The sequence below is a fragment of the Plectropomus leopardus genome, chromosome 15, assembly GCF_008729295.1.
Source record: "Plectropomus leopardus isolate mb chromosome 15, YSFRI_Pleo_2.0, whole genome shotgun sequence".
Lineage (NCBI taxonomy): Eukaryota > Metazoa > Chordata > Actinopteri > Perciformes > Serranidae > Plectropomus > Plectropomus leopardus.
The window spans coordinates 25,110,175-25,131,549 of NC_056477.1; the positions used below are offsets into that span (position 1 = coordinate 25,110,175).

A 21,375-nucleotide genomic window follows, 5' to 3' on the forward strand; every position below is an offset into this window, starting at 1 on the left:
CCTCCGAACCGGCTCTTCGTTCCTCAAGGACTAAGATCCGAGGTCCTACAGTGGGCTCACAGTTCTCGTCTCTCCTGTCATCCAGGAATCGCCCGGACCAAGGAGGTGGTGCAACGGCGGTTTTGGTGGGCCACCATGGACGAAGACATCACTGGCTTTGTCAACGCCTGCCCAGTCTGCAGCCAAAACAAGACTCCACGGGGGGCTCCTGCCGGATATCTTCAGCCACTACCAGTACCTCATCGCCCCTGGTCCCACATCTCCTTGGACTTTGTAACCGGTCTGCCACTGTCAGGAGGCAACACCACAATCCTGACAGTGGTAGATCGGTTCAGTAAGATGGCTCACTTCGTGCCACTGCCCAAACTCCCGTCTGCCAAAGAGACTGCTGAGTTGCTCCTGGAGCATGTGTTCCGACTCCATGGCCTTCCTTCTGATGTGGTCTCGGACCGGGGTCCTCAGTTCACCTCATCATTTTGGAGGGAATTCTGCCGTCTCCTGGGTGCTTCCACCAGCCTGTCCTCCGGGTACCATCCTCAGTCCAACGGTCAGACAGAGAGGAAGAACCAGCAGATGGAGACGGTACTTCGATGTATGGATGTATGGCTTCTAAACACCCTGCCTCCTGGTCCTCACAACTGTTGTGGGTGGAATACGCTCACAACACTCTCACCAGCTCAGCTACTGGCCTGTCCCCATTTCAGTGTGCTTATGGGTTTCAACCCCCCCTGTTCCCGGACCAAGAAAAAGAGACTGCCTATCCTTCGGTGGAGGCCTTCGTCCGTCGCTGTCGTCAGACTTGGACCCAGGCCAGGTCCGCACTACTGGGGGTCCGCCGAAAGATACGCTGCAGCTGCTAACCGTCGCCGTTCCCGAGCCCCCGTCTACCAGGTGGGGCAGAAGGTATGGCTGTCGACCCGGGACCTTCCCCTGCGGGAGGACTCCAAGAAATTGGCCCCCAAGTTCGTCGGACCGTTCCCCGTCGACAAGGTGATCAACCCGGTGGCGGTCCGCCTACGACTGCCCCGAACCATGCGGGTCCACCCCACCTTTCACGTCTCACGACTCAAGCCATTCCGAGAGAGCCCTCTGCAACCTCCGTCCCGACCTCCTCCTCCTCCCCGCATCATAGATGGGACCCCGGCCTATACGGTGCATCGCCTGCTGCGCTCTCGTCGCCGTGGGAGGGGCCTTCAATACCTCGTTGATTGGGAGGGGTACGGGCCCGGAGGAGCGGTCCTGGGTCCCGGCGCGCCAGATCCTGGATGGCGACCTCGTGGCGGAGTTCCATCGGCGGCATCCCGACCAACCCTCCAGACCCGCCTCGGCACGTGGGGGATCCGGTTCTGCTTCCCGTCCTGTTCCTGTGTCCACGCCGCCCGGGGATGACGACGTGGGTTCTGCCTCGGAGTCCGGTGGTGCCCTCTCGGACGACGGGGGGAGTGTGTCTGGGGTCTCCGAGGAGTTCTGACCCTCCTCCGGGCCCCCGCCGCCCGCCCTGCTTCGGTGGTTCGTTGTGGGACGTCATGGGCCGTCCCTTGGGGGGGGGGGTTCTGTCACGATCCCTGCCTTCTCCTCCCTCCAGTATTTTTCCACTCACTCTCCCTCTGCTCACTCTACCTGCTGGCCACACCCACCTACTCTGCCTGCTCTGCTCTCTCACCTCACAGCTGCAGCTCATCAGTAATCAACCCAGGATATAAGCCTCCTCCACACACACACTCATCGCCAGATTGTTCTTCAGTGACATGCAAGACTTTCCAGCGTTTTCCTGTTTGATCTTCCAAAGCCGACCCTGCCTGTCCCCGACCTGCTCTCTTCGCCTGATCCCCGGAAAACCTACCTGCCTTCTGTCCCAGACCACGTGTTCTGATTCGGCGTTCCTGATCTGCTCCGCTGGTAAAGACTTCTCCGCCTGGCTCCGACGATTCTGCTGTTTAATCCCCACTGGTACCGCTGCATTCTCGGACTGCTCCTCTGGCTTCGAAACCTCCGCCTGTCCCCGACTACTCTTCCGCCATCTCCTCGACAAGACATGAAGTAAGAAAAGAAAAGAAAAATAATTATTATTATTTTTCTTTCCCTTTCTTACATCATTTTCTTTGTTGTTTTGTTTTTTGTATGTTTAACTGTGTATGTTTAACTATGTGTATGTTTAACTAAGTTTTTTGCAAATTTCTGGGTCATGTCTTGTTAATTTACCCATTACCTTCTCCTCATGTTTGTGAAAGACATAAAACCTATTTGCTCAGGTTTCAAAGGGTTGGCGGCAAACTTGAATAGAGTGGAGCAATCTGGTGGTAATGAATGCTTTGAGAGGTCACTGTAAATCAATATAAAATGTTATTCTCAGTGGTCATCTTTTACCTATGATGAGACATTTGTCGAGGGCTCACTGGATGATAAATCATAAACTACAGCTGTGAGAGTCACCAGGTGACCAAGCTGAAGAGAAAGCGTTTATAGCTGTTACAATGGCCACACTTGAAGACGTGGTGAAAAGCCTGCTGTCACACAGAGGGACACAACCTGATAATCTTTCAGTATGGGGACAGCGGCGCACACTTTCAGACAATCTTTCCTGGAAGCCATTTCTACTGATTATACAGATGAAAAGTGACAGGAATGGGTGTATAAGAATGGAAAAAAAGGAGAGACAAAAGGTCAAATCCAGCTTCACCTCAGAGGAGCGGAAAGGTGTGCACGAGGAGGTTGTGATTTCAGATGCTTTTCAACCATCTGAAAAGCATCTTGGTTGGAGAGCTCCAGGAATGCTCAGTCCCACTTTTGCCATCCAACCTGGCCACCGATGTAGTTTGATATTCATATTTGGTTGAATGTAGGTTGTGACATTGGTTTTAAGTCGTGTTGTTAAGTAACCAAAGTCCAGCATCTTCCAAACATTGCATGCAAACATTGAATACTGAATACCAGCATTTAGTCATGAGGTATGAAAACCAAGGGGAGAGAGAGGGGATGAGATGCAGTAAAGGGCCACAGATTGGTATCAAACTTGCAGTTGCCGCAACAAGGACACAGGCCTCTGTACATTGGGCACCCACTCTACCAGATGTGCAACTAGGCATGCCCAAGTGCCCCCAAGTTTATGCAGGAGTTCATGTTTGTTTCCATCTGAATGTGATGGGTTTTTTTTTTACAGCTTACCATGCACCTCCTTCCCTGAATCCTAACCATCCATGCCAGCATGTGCATTTGTTGGTGTACCGGCATTGGTTGCCATGTGTTTTTGTTGCCCAAACATAACCACGTGCAGTGTCGCCCCACCATGACATCATGGTAGCGACATCCCAGAACTTAAAGAGCTCATGCAAAAGGATGGAGCGTGATATGTAGACATGGAAGTTCACTGCAAAACGGCATTATGAGACAAACTTGGGATGAGAGCACGTTGAACTAAATGTTGGTGTTTGACAAGTTTGGAATGAGAACAGGAATTTTGGGGAGCTGGTCATATAAATCACTTTGGAAGTAAATGGAAATAGACCTATTCTGGTGTTTAGGTTTGATAAAAACTGGGGCCTGTTTCATGGGTTATTAACCCTGATGACATCATCAGTTTGTTGTCCTTTTTAGTAAATTGAACTTTGCGTGTAAAATGCCGCTTTAATTTCCCATGGCATCAGAGTTTGCCGTATATTTCTACAAGAACAAATCATGGACTGAAATATAGTGATGATGGTCTGATGACCTTGGTGTGCTCTTTTTGCTGATAGAGCGGTGTGTCTGGAGTTGAAGTGGCTCTGCAGATTACCAGATGTCTGGTTATTTTATGGTGTTAATATACAGTCATATAGCACATTACATGTGTTTAATTTTTATTTTTTTTACGTCATATGAAAATGTTTGGCATATGTGTACTATAGTGTATATAATAATATTGCCCATCCAACAGATTTTGCATGAGAGTGAATTATTAAATCACCTGGTTACATATATAGCTCACTTTCTGCACATGCATAGTAACTCCAGTATGAGTGACAGTGTAGGTAGCATTTCCCGCTGAAAGTAGATGATTAGATCGGGATTATTGTGTTAAAGTGTGAACTGCAGCTCTGTAAAACTGGGGATTGCAGAGTATCAGTGAGGAGAGCACCTTGCCCTGATCATCTGACGGCAGACGGCTCCTCCCCGCTCCCTCCTGTCTGCTACGCAAAGCAGCGGGCTTGGGCACAACTCTCCCCGCGTTTCCACACACAGGCTCGTCTGCCTGAGCCGGAGCCGGAGTCGAGTTATCCGCTCTGCATAAACAAGCTTCCCTCCTGGTGTCTGCTTTCAAATGAATCAGTGATGAGAGTGACGGAGTGGAGAGACGGACGCTTTTCTTCTATGTGGCCCGGCAGTGCGCAAAAGTGCGCTCCGCGGCTCAGCAGCAGCAGCAGCAGCAGCAGCAGCATCCTCCGCTCCTGAGATCAACCCAAACCCGAGAGGCGCGCTGAGATCCTCCCCGAAACCCCCTGTGCGAGGTAACCAGATTTTCTTTCTACTTTGTCTGTGTGAAATGCACCTCTCCTGAGCCACACGCATGCTTTCATGCAACACTTGAACCTCCTGCGTCTGACAAAAAGGATGTTTTAATGCTTCTGAATTCACGGGCGATTAATTTATCAATTATTAAGCTAGAATAAATCCAGGATCGCCTTGCAGCGAGTGGAATCTCTGACATTTCGAAACATGATCATTCATCCATGTGCAATGAGTTGCCTTTTCCCCGCAGATCACATTTAAATCCTCTGTAATAGAGTATTGATCAAACTAATTAAAATGCTACATCCAATAAATTAGCTTTATAAGCTCCCCAGAGAACAATATGCACGAGATCCTGGGGGTTATGCCATATAACATCACATTAACACTTTTATTGCATTAAAAGTTTTGGCTGCAAATGCATGAAGTTAGTGTGTTTAAATTAGATTAAAATAATGGCAAACAGGCATTCATAGAAGTGCTTAAGACCGGTGGATTAAAACAGAACTGTATCTTGATATGAAAAGAAGCTTAAGTCAGATGGCAGACAAATGCATCTGATGGTAATTTACACTTCTTTGGTGAAATGGAACAATGCACATCTCCTGTTTCTGCTATCAGACCTGTCTGGTGAAATTCCAGCAGCCCCGTTCTCGCGTCACAGGATGCAAATTGTCACAGCCTGTGCAATTCACCTTTAATTATGAGCATGTGGGTGTTGGCTTATGTGAGCTGGTGCTCCTGGCTGCAGCATCTCTCAAAGGCATAAAGCGGTGTTCGCAAACACTTAAACCCTGGGAGAGACAGGAGGTCACACCCCCTCCAAATATATGAAAAATGAAAACATGTAAAGTTTAGAAAGTTCACACTACAAATACAGAGAAATAATAAGTGTTTTGGAATGAGTAGGGTTGCCAATCAGTAGTTGCCAAGTAGGGTTTCACTTACAAGGAATTTGCTTTGGGTTTAGGTGCAAACATTAAACATACATGTTTATTGTATTTATTTATTTATTGTATTAAGATGAATAAAAATAATACGTACTGCAACACTCAAGAGGTTGAATATAGAATAGAACAATTTACAATTAAAAAATATAGTAGAGATACTCTAAAAAGTATGATAATGTGTTATATGTGTACAATGTAGCTGTTTCATAATTTTAAAAAAGTGTATAGTTTTGTGCAGAGATGTGCAAACATGTTCGACAGGGAGTGTGCAAAAGTTCAAATTAGAGCAAATCTGCAAAATGCAAAGATCAAAGTAAAAGGTGTGCATTAATGTAATGCATATAAGTGGTAGTTTTACAAAACCCTCTTAAATACAAACTGGTCAGGTGTGTGTGTGCATTAGGGTACAAATAGGATATTGATGGGCGTGAGTTTTCTCTGCCTCAAAACCTCCAAACTCTGGCTGCACTTACCCCACACTCATGTCTGAAGATAAAAATTCCACCCCTGGGTGTTTGACTGGAATAAGTTCTCTGATGAAATTCAAATGAAACACACTGTTTCTCAGAAGCAGCTGCATCCCCAGGTTTGAAAGTGGGCTTTAATTGGTGGGTATTTAAAAAAAGTGCCATTCTTTTTAAATCTTTAGGCAGCCCACAGCAGCCATGCTCTTGAAAGTGAGGTTGGGGATGTTAGTGTTCACACAATTACTTTTTGGGTGTAGACTGCTCATTACACTGAGAGGTGTTGTATAGTGTACATTAAAGAATAAGTAGCCATTTTTAATCAGAACGCAGCAGAATTTAGGCAGTTCTGTTAATATACTGGAGCTGGTATCCGATTTATTTTCATTTTGGATACACACAATATCAGGCATCTCGAAAACAAAGATCTCTGTTAAACGTATGAATTGAATGTAAGAAAAAATCTTGCTCCTAAACCCTTTGGAACCTGGGCAAATACATGGAAAGAAGGCAATGAGCAACTAATGAATAAATGACCTAGAAATTAGCAAGACATTTGTAAAAAAAAAAAAAAAAAAAAAAAAAAACATGGAAATTACCTGAAAATTAGCAACAAAAAAACCCCAAACCAAAACAAACAAAAAACAATGAAATGATCTAGAAAATAATGCTTACAAATCATAATAACTCTATCAAAATAAATTAAAAAATTTAATTGTAATCATGTTAAATATAGTTCTGTGGGAATTTTCCCCTAGCTTTTAAATCATTTTTAAATATGCTTATATTTTTTGCAATTTGTGGAGCATTTCTTTGCCAAGTTGCTCGTTGCATTTTTTCCTTTTTTTCTTGTGTTTTTGAGAGAAGTCAAACCAATTTGCTTTAGGTTCAAAGGTTAAAAAATTGTGAAGAGTGTCTGGAGGCAGCACAAGAAAAGTGATGTTGATCCAGCTTTAAAAGGGTTAAATATAAATTAAAAGTAGTTAAAAAAAAAAATTAAAAAAAATAAAGGCGGATCCTGCTGTGAGAAATTAAACTGGTCAGACTTGTGGGATTAACACTGACAACAAAGGGCAAAAGGTCAATATGAAAGAGGGGTCGCCCTCATTATTTTCATACCCGACTAATCAACATGAATAGTGCGGCTGTTTCTCTGCAGCTAAACTGGGACAGATATTGTATTTGCGTTCGCTTGTCCTGGAACCGAAAGTGTGAGTAATGGTGAAGTTGGAGAAAAGGCAGCGAGCTGGATATTTAGAGGGATTTTCCCGAAAGTGTTTATGAGTCTGGTAGTAAAGACGATGGCGGTCCAGGGAGGTGTTATGATTTCTAAATCCCCAAAGAAAACTCAAGGTGTCTCGGTGATTTATGACTGGACAAATACACAGGGTCAGTGGATGTTGTTGCGTAGTGTCAGGAGAGTTTTAATGCGGGAAGGATAGAATGAGGAAAAAGAGGTGGGGGGGTTAAAGTGTTTCTTGTGCACAATTTCCTGTTATTATGTTATGTTTGATGGAGTTTATCCTGTTGGCTCCACTTGAGCACAGAGGGAGGATGGAGGAGATGAACAGCGAAATCAAAGTGCATTTTCTTTTCTGAGAAAATAACGAGAATGGACTTGATATTTGATGAGGGCATGTTTGGAGGATGATTATAAGGGTGGCTGAATTTAGTTTAATTTAGTTTTTCTCTTCTCTCCCTTAAAGGTTTTTTGCTGTAAAAAGTGTTTGATGCCTCTCAAGGCCTCAATTTATGTATTAAAGTCAAGCTGTAATTATAATTCTTTTTTGCCAGGAAATTAAATCCTTTTTGTTTCTTTTTTAAACATTTATGTTTATTTGTAGGGATGCCCTTATCGATTGACCACCGAACACTGTTGGACAATATTTGGTGAAAATTTTAAAATGCGCAATTGTGAACATTAATGCTCTCTAGTTGCCAGCTGTGTGTGTGTGTGTGTGCATGTGTGTGGGGTTGTGGGCTTTTTGACATGTTTTCACTGGACGAGAGAGAGCGATGGAGCGGAGGAGAGTTTAAGTTTAGCAGTAAAGATATTCAAGTGAATGTAAAGTAGAGTTTACAGTTTGTATGCTAATAAATGCTGCAGCTTTGAGACCCTTGAGATCAGCAGAAGTTTCCTGTATCTTGGTGTTAGTTAGTGAATACTGATCATGGATTGTTTAAATAATGGACGTCGCTACAGTGATGTCAAGCATTGGTTTGCAGACTGCCATTTTGAAACCTCTAGTTTGGCATTTCAGCCGTCACTATTTATGTTTTTTGGAGCCAGAAGTGACCGTACTTAGAAAAGGGTTTGGAACTGTGGAGGAGTCGGGGGTTAATCGGACTCAGTTGTCATGAATGATGAAAAAAGCCATAGAGATCAAAACTTTTTTTCCCAAGCTGCTAACATTTGGCATTTAACATCAAGGTTTGGAGCCAGCCTCAAGTGGCCATTTGATGAACAGCAGAATTTGGCACTTCTGCATTGGTTCATTTTCAGCCTCAGAGGTTGCTGCTTTGTACCGACTCTGGCCCTGGAGTAACCAAAGTGTCCGCTCCTTGCTTTCCAGGAACCCAAACAGGAAAAGCTAACACTAGATCCTCTGTTTTGCTACTCCTCATAGCACAATCATAGCATCTTCCTGCTTCCCTGCACGCCATGCACTGACGGCCTGTGCATGGTGCAAAAGGAGGGAGAGATTCCCACGGCAAATATTACATTGCGTATTTGAATAGATGCTGTTGTTGCTTTCCTCCCTAGGAGCTCTTTGTACTGCGCTGATGATTGATTGGACTATGTTAATTGCCGTAGACGGCAGATGCTATTGTGGATGTGCTATCAGGCAGTTCCTTCTGCCCTTGCCCACATACAAAGACAACAGCCAATCAAAAAAGATGATCAGCTAACCAGTTATTTAGAGATACTACAGCGACTTCAGATTCTGCGCGAGCAAAACATGGTTTTCCTTCTCTTGCGAGCAGTTATATTCTGGCTGCAAGTTTGGTTCTGTGCATTCGGATCTCATTTGCGCATGTGTGAGCACATTGATGATAATATGCCAAGACTACATTTTTGTGATTATTCACACTGTGGAGTCACACAGCATTTATGATATGCTGCCATCTAATGACATTCCTAATACACAACAAAGCAGTCAAACCGACTACCAGCTGCTTTAATAATACCAAAGAAAATACGATTGCTATTGGCCATGTATCGGTGGATATGACACTCAGACAATCAGCAATCAGTATTGGTGACAAAACAGGATCGCTGCGTCTCTACTTATTTTCAAGTTTCAACTCACCATGATTCTTTGTGTTAAGATTTCCATCTCAACACAAAGATTCTAGGAAAACTGCAGATTCTGAGCGAAGCAGGTCGCCTTGCCTTTCAATACCTACTAAGGTCTAACTAAAACAAAATTCATATTAATCTCTCCTGGTTGTCAGAACATTAATCTACTGAAAACTCCTTGTTATTTATATGTTTAGCTTACATTCAGTTCTGGGATACATACCTACTCTGCCAGAGATACCAACAGAGCTCACAGCACAGTTCCTAAATCTAGAACGCAATCAAAGCAACACACAGTATAGTATTGAGTTATGGTTATATCAAAACTGTTAAAGCACACAATAAAGCAAGCTTTAATAAATAAGTAAAGCAACACTTAATCGCCCTACACTTGCAACCACATTTTGCATATTTTTGTATAATTTGTATTTTTTATTTTTTCTATACAGAAATTATTTTTCAAGATTTTAATTTGTATATTTACTCAGTGTGTGTGAATTTAGTGTATATGTTTAATTATAAGTTGATTTGAGTAGAAATATGCAAAGTAATGTGTTGGAGAGAAAAATATTTCTGTACTTGTCTGAATTTCATTTAATTTGCTTGCTATCTGTTGTCTAGCGATGATCCTAGACTTCTAGAAGCCCATCGCCTGTCATGATCCTGGGTTTTTCTATATTGTGTTGTCTTTTGGACTTTGTTTTAGGTTTTCTGTTTGTTTGTTTTTTTTTGCTTGTTTTGTGTATTGATCATGGTCAGTCTGTTTCCTGGCTTATTTTGAAGGTTATCTCCTCACATTTCATTGCTTGTGTTACTTCCTGCCTTTGTCTGTTTCCCGCCTGTTTTCTGTCACACCTTTCTTACATCAGCCTCGTTAGTCCCTCCCAGCCAATCAGCTTCCTGCTTGTCCCTCTGCCTCATAATCTTATTCTCCTCACCTGAGCTTCTCTTTCCTTTCTCTCCACCACTTCGTCTGCTCGTCAGTCCGGTTTGTATTTAAGTCCTGGTTTTCAGTTCACTCTTTGTTGGATTCTTGACTTGATTGTGTGATGTTAAGTTACTGTTTCCTTGAGAAAAAGTGATCTGTTAAGTTCTTGTTGCTGCTGTCTCCTGCATGTGGGGTAAGAACAACAATAACAACCAACACCACCAACAAACAATGACTGCTTGACTTGAAGCAATCTCAGTAGACTGAGGGCCCTCTGACTTATGATGTGAATCTCCAACTTTCAAGGGGCAGCCCTAACAGTTCTTATAACAGCACAATACATTTTGAGTCGGAGGCAGTAATTACCTCCCGAACTAAGGAGAGACTCAGCAGACAGACATTCCTCTATTATCTGCTTAGGAGTAACAGAAATTGTCATTACAATAAGAATAGCTGGTCCACCTTAACAGTCTACCTTAAGTGATCCTTGTCACATTCCAGTGGGAGGCTAACTTTGCTATGATAACCAATGATACTGTACGTGTGCTTGTTAAAAAATGTGGGGAAAATTTGCTTGTATCGACCTGGCACACCACAAAATCGACATATCAAGAGCATCTCATGGTAACGCTGGTTCTACGTCAGCCCACCCAGAACTCTGGAGCTTAGGGACTGTTCTTTATTTATCAGAAGAAGTGGGTGGCTAGGATGTGACTTATAAAATGTTTTTCTTAATGTTGACCCCCTCCGAAGCACTGCCCTCCCTCCATCACGTGAGTCCCTTACCATATGTTTTTTATAACACAAATACAACCGTTTAAAGCTGTATGTCCCTCCCCTAAGGCAAAAATAAATAAATATATACATAAAAAATAATCCCTTTCCAGCGCTTAAAAAATAATTTGACATGCCTTTGCACCCCCTTCCCAACACATACAAATAATGAACTAATGTTATATATATATAATAATGTTACTCAGATGCTTTTTCCACAATTATGTCCGAAAAAGATTTTATCCTCTTCAAAAAAAAAAAAAAATGTTAAAATGTGCACAACAGCTGCAGTATCATGAATTTATTTTTCTGATGCAAAAAGTGACGACTATTAACTTTTTACAAACTAAACATTCTCTTATTAGAACCAATAGGTCAAAAAAAACGTTTCTGGAAAATAAAACAAAAAGAATAAAACAGCAATTAAAGGAAGTCAGAGGTCTATTCAGAAAATAATACACTGATGAAATTAGAAATATGCAAGGCTAATCTAAATTTATGGATAAATTGTTCAGCCAAAATAAACTAAGCAGGTCTGCTGATAATGGGACAGTGCAGGAGTGGCTTCCTTGTGTTACCATAGCGACTGGGTTCAGAAGGACCAGGTATCTTCATAGAGAAGAGTTAATGATAGATCTGTTCGTCTCAGAGCGGTGGGACGTGATCATCACACTTGTGGCCTGAGCAGAATATGTGTACAACTTCAAAACTGAGCCGTTTGACCTCACCGATTCTCACTTCTGCTTTCACCTTGATTTCAGATATTTACACCACTATGATTAGGTTCCCCGAGCACAATCACTCATCCAGCATTATGATGGTAATGTCATACAGAGGCTGATTTTTGTGTGTGTGCCTGTAGAGTTGGCTGGATCTCCTGTCTGCCTCCCCCGTGGACTGATTACTGATCAGACTAGCATTTCATATCAGCCTTGTGGGGGGAAATTGGAGGATTAGCAACAACTTCATGCTTATTCCCCTACGTATCTTCCAGGCTTCCAAATCCGGTGGAAGCCATTGTTATTTTAAGTAGCTTGGCAATTGAGCATGGAAGCAAGCTCTAATTCTCCCAAGTCTTGCGAGATGCGGAGCGGCAGAAAGCTCGCGTTTTGAAGCTACCTCCCCTGCTATTCATGCTTTTTCATGATGTGAAAGTGAGCAACTGAGAGAGGGGCCGTGAAGCTGGCTGCCAGGACCTCTTCACTCCCATCCTTGCTTCATACATAATAGATAAGTCACTGTAACTTACAGTACAGGGGCATAACTAGGCTAATGCCCAGATTTGCATATTTGTGCCGAATTCCATAATTCATGAGTGTGCAGCAGGCAGCGATCCATGGTGCAAAGAGCCACCTCGGTCCATATGCTGTGTGCCATATCTCGGGGGCTGATGCACACCTTGTGCACCAACAGCAGCGTATTAAAAAGCAGCATCGGAGCTGTCAATGCCAGGCGCTCAGGAACTGCGTCTTCATCATCAAAAGAGTCTGAACTCTGGGAATGCCTTATTAAAGGCAGACAGAATCACACAACAGGCTCTTTCCTGTTTAATTTACTGCCATTCTGAAATAATCTGAGTATGGGGGGAAGAGGGGGCGGCCACACCTTCTAGTGCTGTGGTTCCCGATTGGTGGGTCGCAGTTTGTGAAAAATGCACACTATTTTGAAGTACAGTGCATTTTCAGCACAGAGCTTTTATCTTGAAATGCATTTTCCTGCAGTCGAGTGAGAGAGCGTTATTTATTTATTTATTTTGTCTTGTTTTTTTTCAAGAACAGTAACTATTTTATGTCCCTGTTCTTGGTATTGTTTGGCCGGTTGACATGCTGTGCCTTATACTGGTCTTGAAGCAATGATAAGCACTTTTTTGGTCTGTTTTAAACTTGAAAATCCAACAATAATATCTGTTTTTACAGTTTCTGGCTGTGATAAATGGTGTCATTTTGTTGACCTTTATTTTGGCAGGCCTGGGGTTTGCAAGGCATGTTTTCTTTATAAATTGCCAAAAAATGTTTGGAGAAAAAGAAAATCGCCCCAAAACTAAAAAAAAAAAAAATATTTTTTTTTTTAAAAAATCACCAAATATTAAATAACACAAAGGTGCCAAAAAAAGAGAAAAACACCCACAAATTTAAAAGAAAAAAATTGCTTGGTTTTAACTAATTCCACTTTATTCTTGCAATATGTTTTATTTTATTGGGTTTTAAGCCCAAGTGTTATTTACGTTTTGTCTATTAAAATCAAATTATATGGTGATTTCTCATATGTGTGGACCTTGAACTTATGACTAAGGAGAAATCTGGACTCAGTGGCTGGACCGATAGGGAACCAGTGTTCCAATGAACTATTTCATGGGTCACCTTTTCATCAAGAGGGCTCAAAAGCCTGACACAACTATCATCGCCAAGTGTTATGAAATAGATTCATCATCAGTTATTTATTCATTACCTTTGTTCTCTGGCTGCCTCACATGAGTAGGCACATGTCAGCTACATCCCTCATTACTGGTGATAGTGTCATACATCCTTATGTTATTTTAGATCGCACCCATGTCTTGTCATATTTGTCAGATTAATGGTATCTGTCGCTTGGGAGAGATCACGACCCCGTCATGTGGTGTGGGATTTGTTTTGATTCGGATGCTTCTGCTCCGCCATATGTATCAATTTATTTTGTGTGGGTGTGTGCACTTTTTTCTTTTTTTTTTTTTGAGGCTGAGGAAGGGATATTGATATCTGGTTTGTGAAATATGTTCCGTAATCTGTCTGGTGGCCTGAGAGCAAAATATTTAAGTAACATTTTAATGAAATGATTTCAGTGGATCAAGGCCTTTTCCCATTAGCGTGGAGATTTGAAGATAATCAGGGATGAAGAGGGATGGCTTTATGAATATTTTGCATATTGAAACAAGTCGGACCAACTGCTGGATCCTCATTAAAAAATGATCAAGTGTTTGTCAGTCATTTGGAAAAGACCTACAGGTAATGCTAATTCAGCTTTACTTTCCGAGGCAGCTGTTTCTCTCTTTTGTCCGTTTTCCCTTTTTCTTTACACATCACTGGTAGCAATTAAAGGCGCAGATGAATACTCATGAGGACAAAATGTCAAGCATTGGTCGCTCGTCCTGGCTCGCGCTCTCGCCATCACCAGAAGCAACATTTGACATTTTTTCTAAAGGCGAAGATGTGGGTTTGTCTAAATTTGAAATCTGATCTTTAGAGCAATTGATTTAGGTGTATTATGACAAGGCCACACACCTGACAAAGGCAGCGCAGACAATGTGTGCTTTGATTTTGAGTTAAGCATACGGGAGATGAAAATGACGACCTCGCAGCATCCTTCAGATCAAATCTGTTACTTGTTAAGCTTTTAGCAAAAATTGTGAAATAGATTACCAACATGTGTTATTACAAATAGATGTACAGTTGAAAGTATTTAACAAAGTCTCACACACGGAGAAGTGCTAGGCACAGAGTACTCTCCAGAGAAAGCTATCTGACCGGTGTTAATGATGTCTCAGTCATGCTTACTGTCGAAGGGTTTAGCAGCCGTCTCCCGAGGCTGTGCACGGAGCTGTCCATGGTGCTGAATGAGACTGTTCATCTCGGTTTCTGGGAGGGAGAGTGCCCAGACGAGCGTCTCTTTTTCCCATCACACAGGGGAATACCGCTTATCTAAAACTTAAAATTGAACTTTGAAATATGCCATTCCTCTGTCTTAGATTTCCTTCTTTCTTGCCTTGAAGTTACAGAGCCGGCACAAAGAACTGCTACTGAATTATATATGTGTTAAAAGTCTGATCTTAAAATAGTCAACACAAAAACAGCACCCAAAAGCAAGGATTTATGCCATATAATTATGTGTATTTATGAAATACATCATAATATACTGCGACTGTAGCATCGTTAGGGACCATATTTCCTATAAATGCTGTTGCCTCCTGTTACAAAGAGGATATTGCTGCTTCTCACCCCTTCCCCACACTCAGGTGTCACCTTACTGAAGAGAATAAAACATGAATCTTTCCTCCCTCTGCCATTTCCAGGAACTCTGTGACCCCTTTTCCTGTTTTAGTATCTATTTTACTTTTCATGAAGTGATTCAGCAGATATTCAGAGTTACACAAAGAGTGAGCAGAAATGCAGTACAGTGTAATGCAGCTTTGACTAAAACCCTGCCATAAATACTGTCAGTATTAAAAAAATAAATTAATCAGCAGCTATTTTCATTTTTTTTTTTCAAGCAAAATTGCAAAACAAACATTGGTTCCATTTCCTGAATTGTGGGGATTTTTTCTTGTCATATACAATGGTAAACTGAATATTTTAGAGTTTTGGACTTTGGGTTCAAAACAAGCAATTTAAAGGCCTCATGCTGGGCTTTCGCAAATTGGGACAGAAATTCTTCACTTTTTAGTTGTGGCCCCAGAGTATTATACAATGCAAAACTAATTTCTTGTCTTCTCTTCATACCATATACCAGCTGTGACAGTGTGGCTGGTATTGTTTCCACCTCGTAAGTTTTGGGGGGTGTGCGTGTTATCATGGCAAAATGTGGTCATGGTTACGCCTATTGTAGCGGGAATTACCACAGAAGCTGTTTTGAGTATTTTGTCAGGTGTTTATATGTTTACAGCCATGAATTTCAGATCAAAATGAAGGCCAGGTTTGTAGATGGGTGTGGTCTGAGCAAGGGGGTCGGATGAAAGGAAGGAGTCACCCCCCACCCCACTTTACGCCCCTGGCCAACATTTGTTTGTCGAGGCTGGTGTAATTCCCATCACAAGATTATCTCTTGTTGTGTATTAGGGATGGACAATATTTCGATATGTTATCAATACCACGATATGGGAGGAGATGTTGTCTTAGGTTTTGGATTTAAGTGTCGTCTTTTCCTAGTTTTAAATGCTGCATTACAGTAAAGTGATGTAATTACCTGACCTCATCAGACTTTTGTAGCTGTTCTATCATTTGCCTTTACCCACTTTGTCATTATATCCAATCCACGATGATTATTTATAAAAAAAAATTCATTTTCTAAATATATTGTGAAAGCACCTATTGTAGACCCTACAATATAGCCACAATATTGATGTTGAGGTATTCGATTAAAATAAAGAAAAAATCCTGATAGGTGTATTTGATTTTCTACATATTGCCTGACTCTTGTAGACTACAAGTTAAAACTCAACACTGTGTCAGAGGGCTGGTAATTGAGTACTGAGTACTTGAGTGATTATTTTCAATGTTGCAAGTAACTGATGCTGTACTGGAATACAATATAGTGAAAAGCGTTTTGTCCACACTGTGTGAAGAGCACAAAATTAAAACAACAACTAATAGTATACAATGGAGTGTAACAGGAGTACTTATTCAGATAACAGTAATTCGGGTCATTTTAGTTGTATGTGATTTTAGTGATTTTTTTGGTTTCCAGCCTTTCAAATGTAATGATTTGTATTTGTCTTTGTCATAATAGTAAATCTATCAGGTTTTGGTGTGAAGTGCATTGCAGAGGCCTGTTTTCTAGAATATGACCCTATCATTTGACCCTAATTCCAATATCACAGAGTTTTAATGACTGATTAATGATAATGTTTTTGGGCTTGTTTTTATTTGTGTGCCGTCTTTGTTATGGATTGGATAGTCTGCTCTGTATTAGTTACTGAAGTGTTTGTGACAGTGTGCAGTGTAATTATCTGGGGATATAAAGATAGAATCAGCATGGATGTGGTAATGAAACCATAATTTGAAACTCACTCAGATATCGCAGACATTCTGATTAGCTCCCTTTTGATTCATTCATGCTCTTTTTTTCAAATTGTTTATTTCTTTTTCATTTTGGTTGATAGCATATTTGTTTACTCACTCTAATCTTGTAATTACATCATTTGTTTTTGCCACGCATCTACAGTACATGTGTAGCAGATGTTCAGCATGTTTAGCATTGGGTGTGTATTGTTTGACCAGTTAATAATTACGAGCAGCGATAAATTGGGAGTAAGAGGATAATGATGAATACTTTCATGTTTGCTTTTAGTTTTGTTTTTTTTTTTATCATTGAGGCAAACAAGCCAAAAAAGCTACATTATCTAGTAATTGAGATTTAAGCCAATGGCAGTAAATAATACAGAGTCTGAAATGATTTGGGAATAATTTGTATTTAAAAAGCTAAAAGCCTTTTCTCTCTGTTGTTACCCATATGTTGAAGTAAAAGAGGATTATTCAATTTTAATGCATTTTATTCAAAGCTGTGCTCCAAGTATCACTGCAAATTAACCCACTTACTAGTATTCCTGTCAGTGTCAGGTAAATATTTGATGCTCCATAAAACATATGTTCAATTTATGTGTGTATGCATATTCCTACTACTGGGGCTTTCTCTACATATTTGCTTATATCTGAGTATCACAGGGAGCAGTTTTTACACTCCATCTTTATATTTGATGAGATCTTTTTGTTCATTCAAAGAGGGAGTGTGTAAAAAAAATGTCCCAGTTAAAAAGATAACTCACAGAAAGCTCGGCAAACTAAGAATCGGACAGATTTTTGCCCTCACCTTCAGAATGAGTTTTCATCACACGGTTTCCTCTTTACATCATATCCCCTTAATAAACTGCAATAGGATTACAAGGCAGATCAAGTGGGCTGTGATCTGCTCCAGAGGTCTGGAGCACAGTGGGGATTAGGTATGGCATTTGATGTCAGCTCCCAAGGTTTCAAAGAATAATACACCGTCCTCATTTCATCACTATATGTAAAAGTACAGAGAAGGTGGTTTTGACCACTGTATCCACGATAGCCTTAAGAGAGAGAGCTCAGATTTCCCGGGTTAAAGCTTTAAGAGGGAATTGACAGGTGAGAGAAAAACGTTGTATATTAAAGCTCACATGGAATATATTGAGAGCTGAAACCATTAGTTGATTAATGGATGAGATAACTGACAGATAATTAACATTTTTAATCGTTAATTAGTGGTTGTTAGCAAAAATGCCAAAAGTTCACTGTTTCCAGCTACTCAGATGTGAATGTTTCTTGCTTCCTTAGTCTTCTGTGACAATAAATGTAATATTATTGGGCTTTAGACAGTTACAATGGGTATTCCTCACCATTATCCGGCATTTTATATGATAAATAGTAAATAAATAATCATCAGGCAGCATTTGGGTCAGGTGAGACATGTTCTTCCCTGCCCCCCTTGAACTACCATATTATAATTTCAAGTATAATATGGTGCACTATATAGGCAAGACATGTGCATATAGTCTGCTCGACCAGTGCCTGTTCCCATTACCGAGCTTCAGAGTTCATCAGATTATTTAAGTTGGGGTGCTGTGTATGTGTCAAATGCATGTAATCATTGTTGTTATTCAATCTTTGCTCTCTAAACTACTGGTGTTCTGTGAGGTGTGTTAGATTATTTTCCACAAATGGGTGAAGTCACTAGAGACTACTGTGAATTGTACTCTGCTCAGAGAAGTTTGTGCAGCCATATCTTTGCACTGGTGATATCCAGAGCAACAGATGCAGTTGCATCGGCCTGTGATTTAATGCAAGGAGCACTCCACATGGGAAAACTCATTGCCCTGCAAATTAAACCATTACCTCCCCAGTTGGAGTTAAATACGGAGAAATGACTCATTTAATGTCTGATTACTCCCTAATACAGCTATCAAAACAATGGCAACCACTCATTCCCACAAGTAAATTCTGCCTCTTTGCAAGATAGGGGCAGCAATTGGTCGTCAGGGTCACAGTAAAGTTTTATTAAAAGATGCGCGCTAAGAACGCAAAAAAAGTCATCTGTTGCGATTTATTATGAGATGGCTCTCTAGTCTGAGGATTCGTCTTCATTATCCAGCCAAGCACCAGGCAGATAACACTGCCTCATTTGCTTCCGGAGCCTCAATTTTCCCTGAACGATAATGCGGCTTCTCTTTTGTGTGGCTGTGGTAAAGACAAGCAAGCCATTTTCAATATGCACGCAGGATTACAAAGGTTAATCATCAATTTAAAGCTAATCTTTGTTAAATACCAATAGAAGCATGCTGTGTGCTCGAGACAGATATAATCAGGCAAACCCCAAAACAATCCTCTATCTGAATGAAGTGAAAGATGGTTAATCTAGGCTTTACAGCAGGGGTTGATTAGCGAGGAAAGGAGGATGGCATCACACATCTCGACTAATGCGCCACTGTGTGCTAAATTTAGTCGTTGAATGTTTTGGGCTAACCTCAAAAACTGTACCGCTTCTCACTGTGCTTTTAAGCAGTACAAGGTTGGGAGTTCCCCAACAACGCATTTTCTCGCCAAGTTAAAGTGCCTTCAGTCCAAACGTGCTTCAACTTTGAGGAGTCTGCTGGAGAAAACTCACATGCATCTATCCTTGTCACATTGGTGCGGTGGAGTTGAGATAATTATGGAGTTTTAAAATTATGCAATCAAGGATGAGCTCCCTCTTCCCAGTCTGGGAAAATGAGTAATTAATTTAAGCCTTTTTTTCTCAGTTAATATGCAGGCGAGTGGGAACACAGGATGGTCTGGTCTGGTCTGGTGAAACATGTCTGCCAAGTTGGCTGATTAAAATTTGAGCTGGTTCTCTTCCATCCCACCTCGTTCGTACTGTATTTCTCAAAAGTGGCACTTTTTGATACCAGAACAAAATGAGTGAAAGCTGAAGGCAATGTGTTAATTTTTAACAGTGGGGCTGGGCCCGTTTCATTTCACTGAACCCCTGGTTTCATTCTAGCCCAGATAAACTTGGATTTCTGCAACATCTCGATATTTGGTCATTGACAGTTTTGTTTGCTTTTAAATTGTCTTTCAGAATTTGCCTTCAGTAAGGTAGATTTAAATTTTGTCATTGATCCTTATCGCCAAATTCAGACGAAAAATACAATTTTGAAGCTTGTTAAAGGCATGATAAAAAAAAACTTGAAGCAAACGCTTGTCAACCGCATTGTGGTCCTAGTCAGCACCAGTTTCCTTCCTCCTCTCCCTGAAATTATAAATGAACAGCAGTGTAAGAGATTGTGTTTTTTTGTCTGATTTCAAAAACACAAGTCTTACCTTTTAGAATATTAAAGCTTCTTAAAATCCACCAAGTCCCCACTGAACTAGTTCTAAGCAGCTTAGCATTGTGAATCAAAATATAACGTTAAATGTTTCAACTTCTGTTAATATGGACATGCTACTTATTGTTGGATTGGGTTAGATTCTCCAAATTTCAGTCCATAAATTCAATTTACAGACCATAAGCACCAAAAAGTAATTTAGATTTACCCACATGGCAAACAGAGACAGAAAGAAATTGGTGACTCCCTACCTTTGAAGTGGTCTTAAAGTCTGTTGATTATTTACATTTGTTTAGTCTGTAAAGATCCACAGATTAAAAGAATCAATTTCATAAAAATTGATCGAAGTTGTGAATATTCATCATCTTCGTCATCTGAAGTCCATTGCTAGGTGTTTGCTAACTGTGTACGTCAAAAGCAGTTCTACGGACATGAACAATACTTTCATGTCTTTCTGCACCCTGTTGTTGGGTATGCTTGTTTTTGTTACCTCACTGGCTACGAAATAAAAGCGTCTCCAGCTTTTCTGTCCATTTTTCACTCAGGGACAGCCTCTTGAGTAGAGCATGTGCTCCCAATTTAGAAGGCTAATAGGTTCTTTGCAGCAATTGTACTACAAACTTTGAAGGCCTTATTCTCAAGAACATGGCTCAGTGACAGTCATTATGTAATATGACATGTTCTGGCTAATATTTGGAGAGCAAAAGCAATATTGATATTATTAGAAAGCTGAGAATCTCCTTTTTTCAACAGTGTCTGGTTGCAGACAGTTATGGAGAAGGACAGAAGGTTAACAAGGGAGATGCATTTTGGTCATTTTTTGCTCAAACAAAAAGGTCCCATTGGCTTTAAAAGGTACAATAAATAAAAGTAAAGTTTCTATTCTTCTTGACAAACTTCTTGACTCTTAAAAATAATCTCAGGACAAAGCATTGCATTTCCTATTAACCTAAGCCATTTAAGTCTCTTGGGCAGGAACTTACAATAATGGGAAATAGAATCAGCTCACCTTAATGGCCGAGGCAGTAATTCCATTGACAAGGTAGGCTCTTTTAATAAAGATAAGCCCCCGAGAAAATCAATAACCTGAACTAATTTCGAAAGGACTCGGATTCGTCGAGACAAACACAGCATTTACACCTAACCAAACAAGCCCCACAAAGCCATCTTTAAAAGACCATTTTCATTGATATTGCTGCAAGAACAAACCAAGTCTGTTTCTTGGAGTTTTTTTTTCCATCTTTGCTACAAGACACAGTAACAAAGCAGGCCAACAAGCAATCCTGCAGATGCGCTTTTGGTGATTCATTTTATTCCCCCATTAGGCCTCTGATGCTGGGTCCACAAACTTCTCTAATTAAGAATTCGTCTTCAGCAAATTCACCCATAAAATGGCCCTC

The 21,375-nt window shown here is 41.0% G+C and overlaps 1 protein-coding gene across 2 annotated transcripts in view; it reads left to right on the forward strand.

The window, feature by feature from the left end:
* Positions 1-4,207: 4,207 nt before the first annotated feature.
* The window catches only part of hs3st1l1 (heparan sulfate (glucosamine) 3-O-sulfotransferase 1-like1), a 32,857-nt gene continuing 15,689 nt past the window's right edge, over positions 4,208-21,375 (forward strand). Inside the window, exon 1 of one of the 2 annotated variants that reach the window (XM_042501557.1) lies at positions 4,208-4,484. The gene's annotated coding sequence lies outside the window, so the exon portion shown is untranslated. Of the gene's footprint in view, positions 4,485-10,253; positions 10,322-21,375 lie in introns of those variants that run through there. The other variant, XM_042501558.1, reaches the window with a different exon arrangement.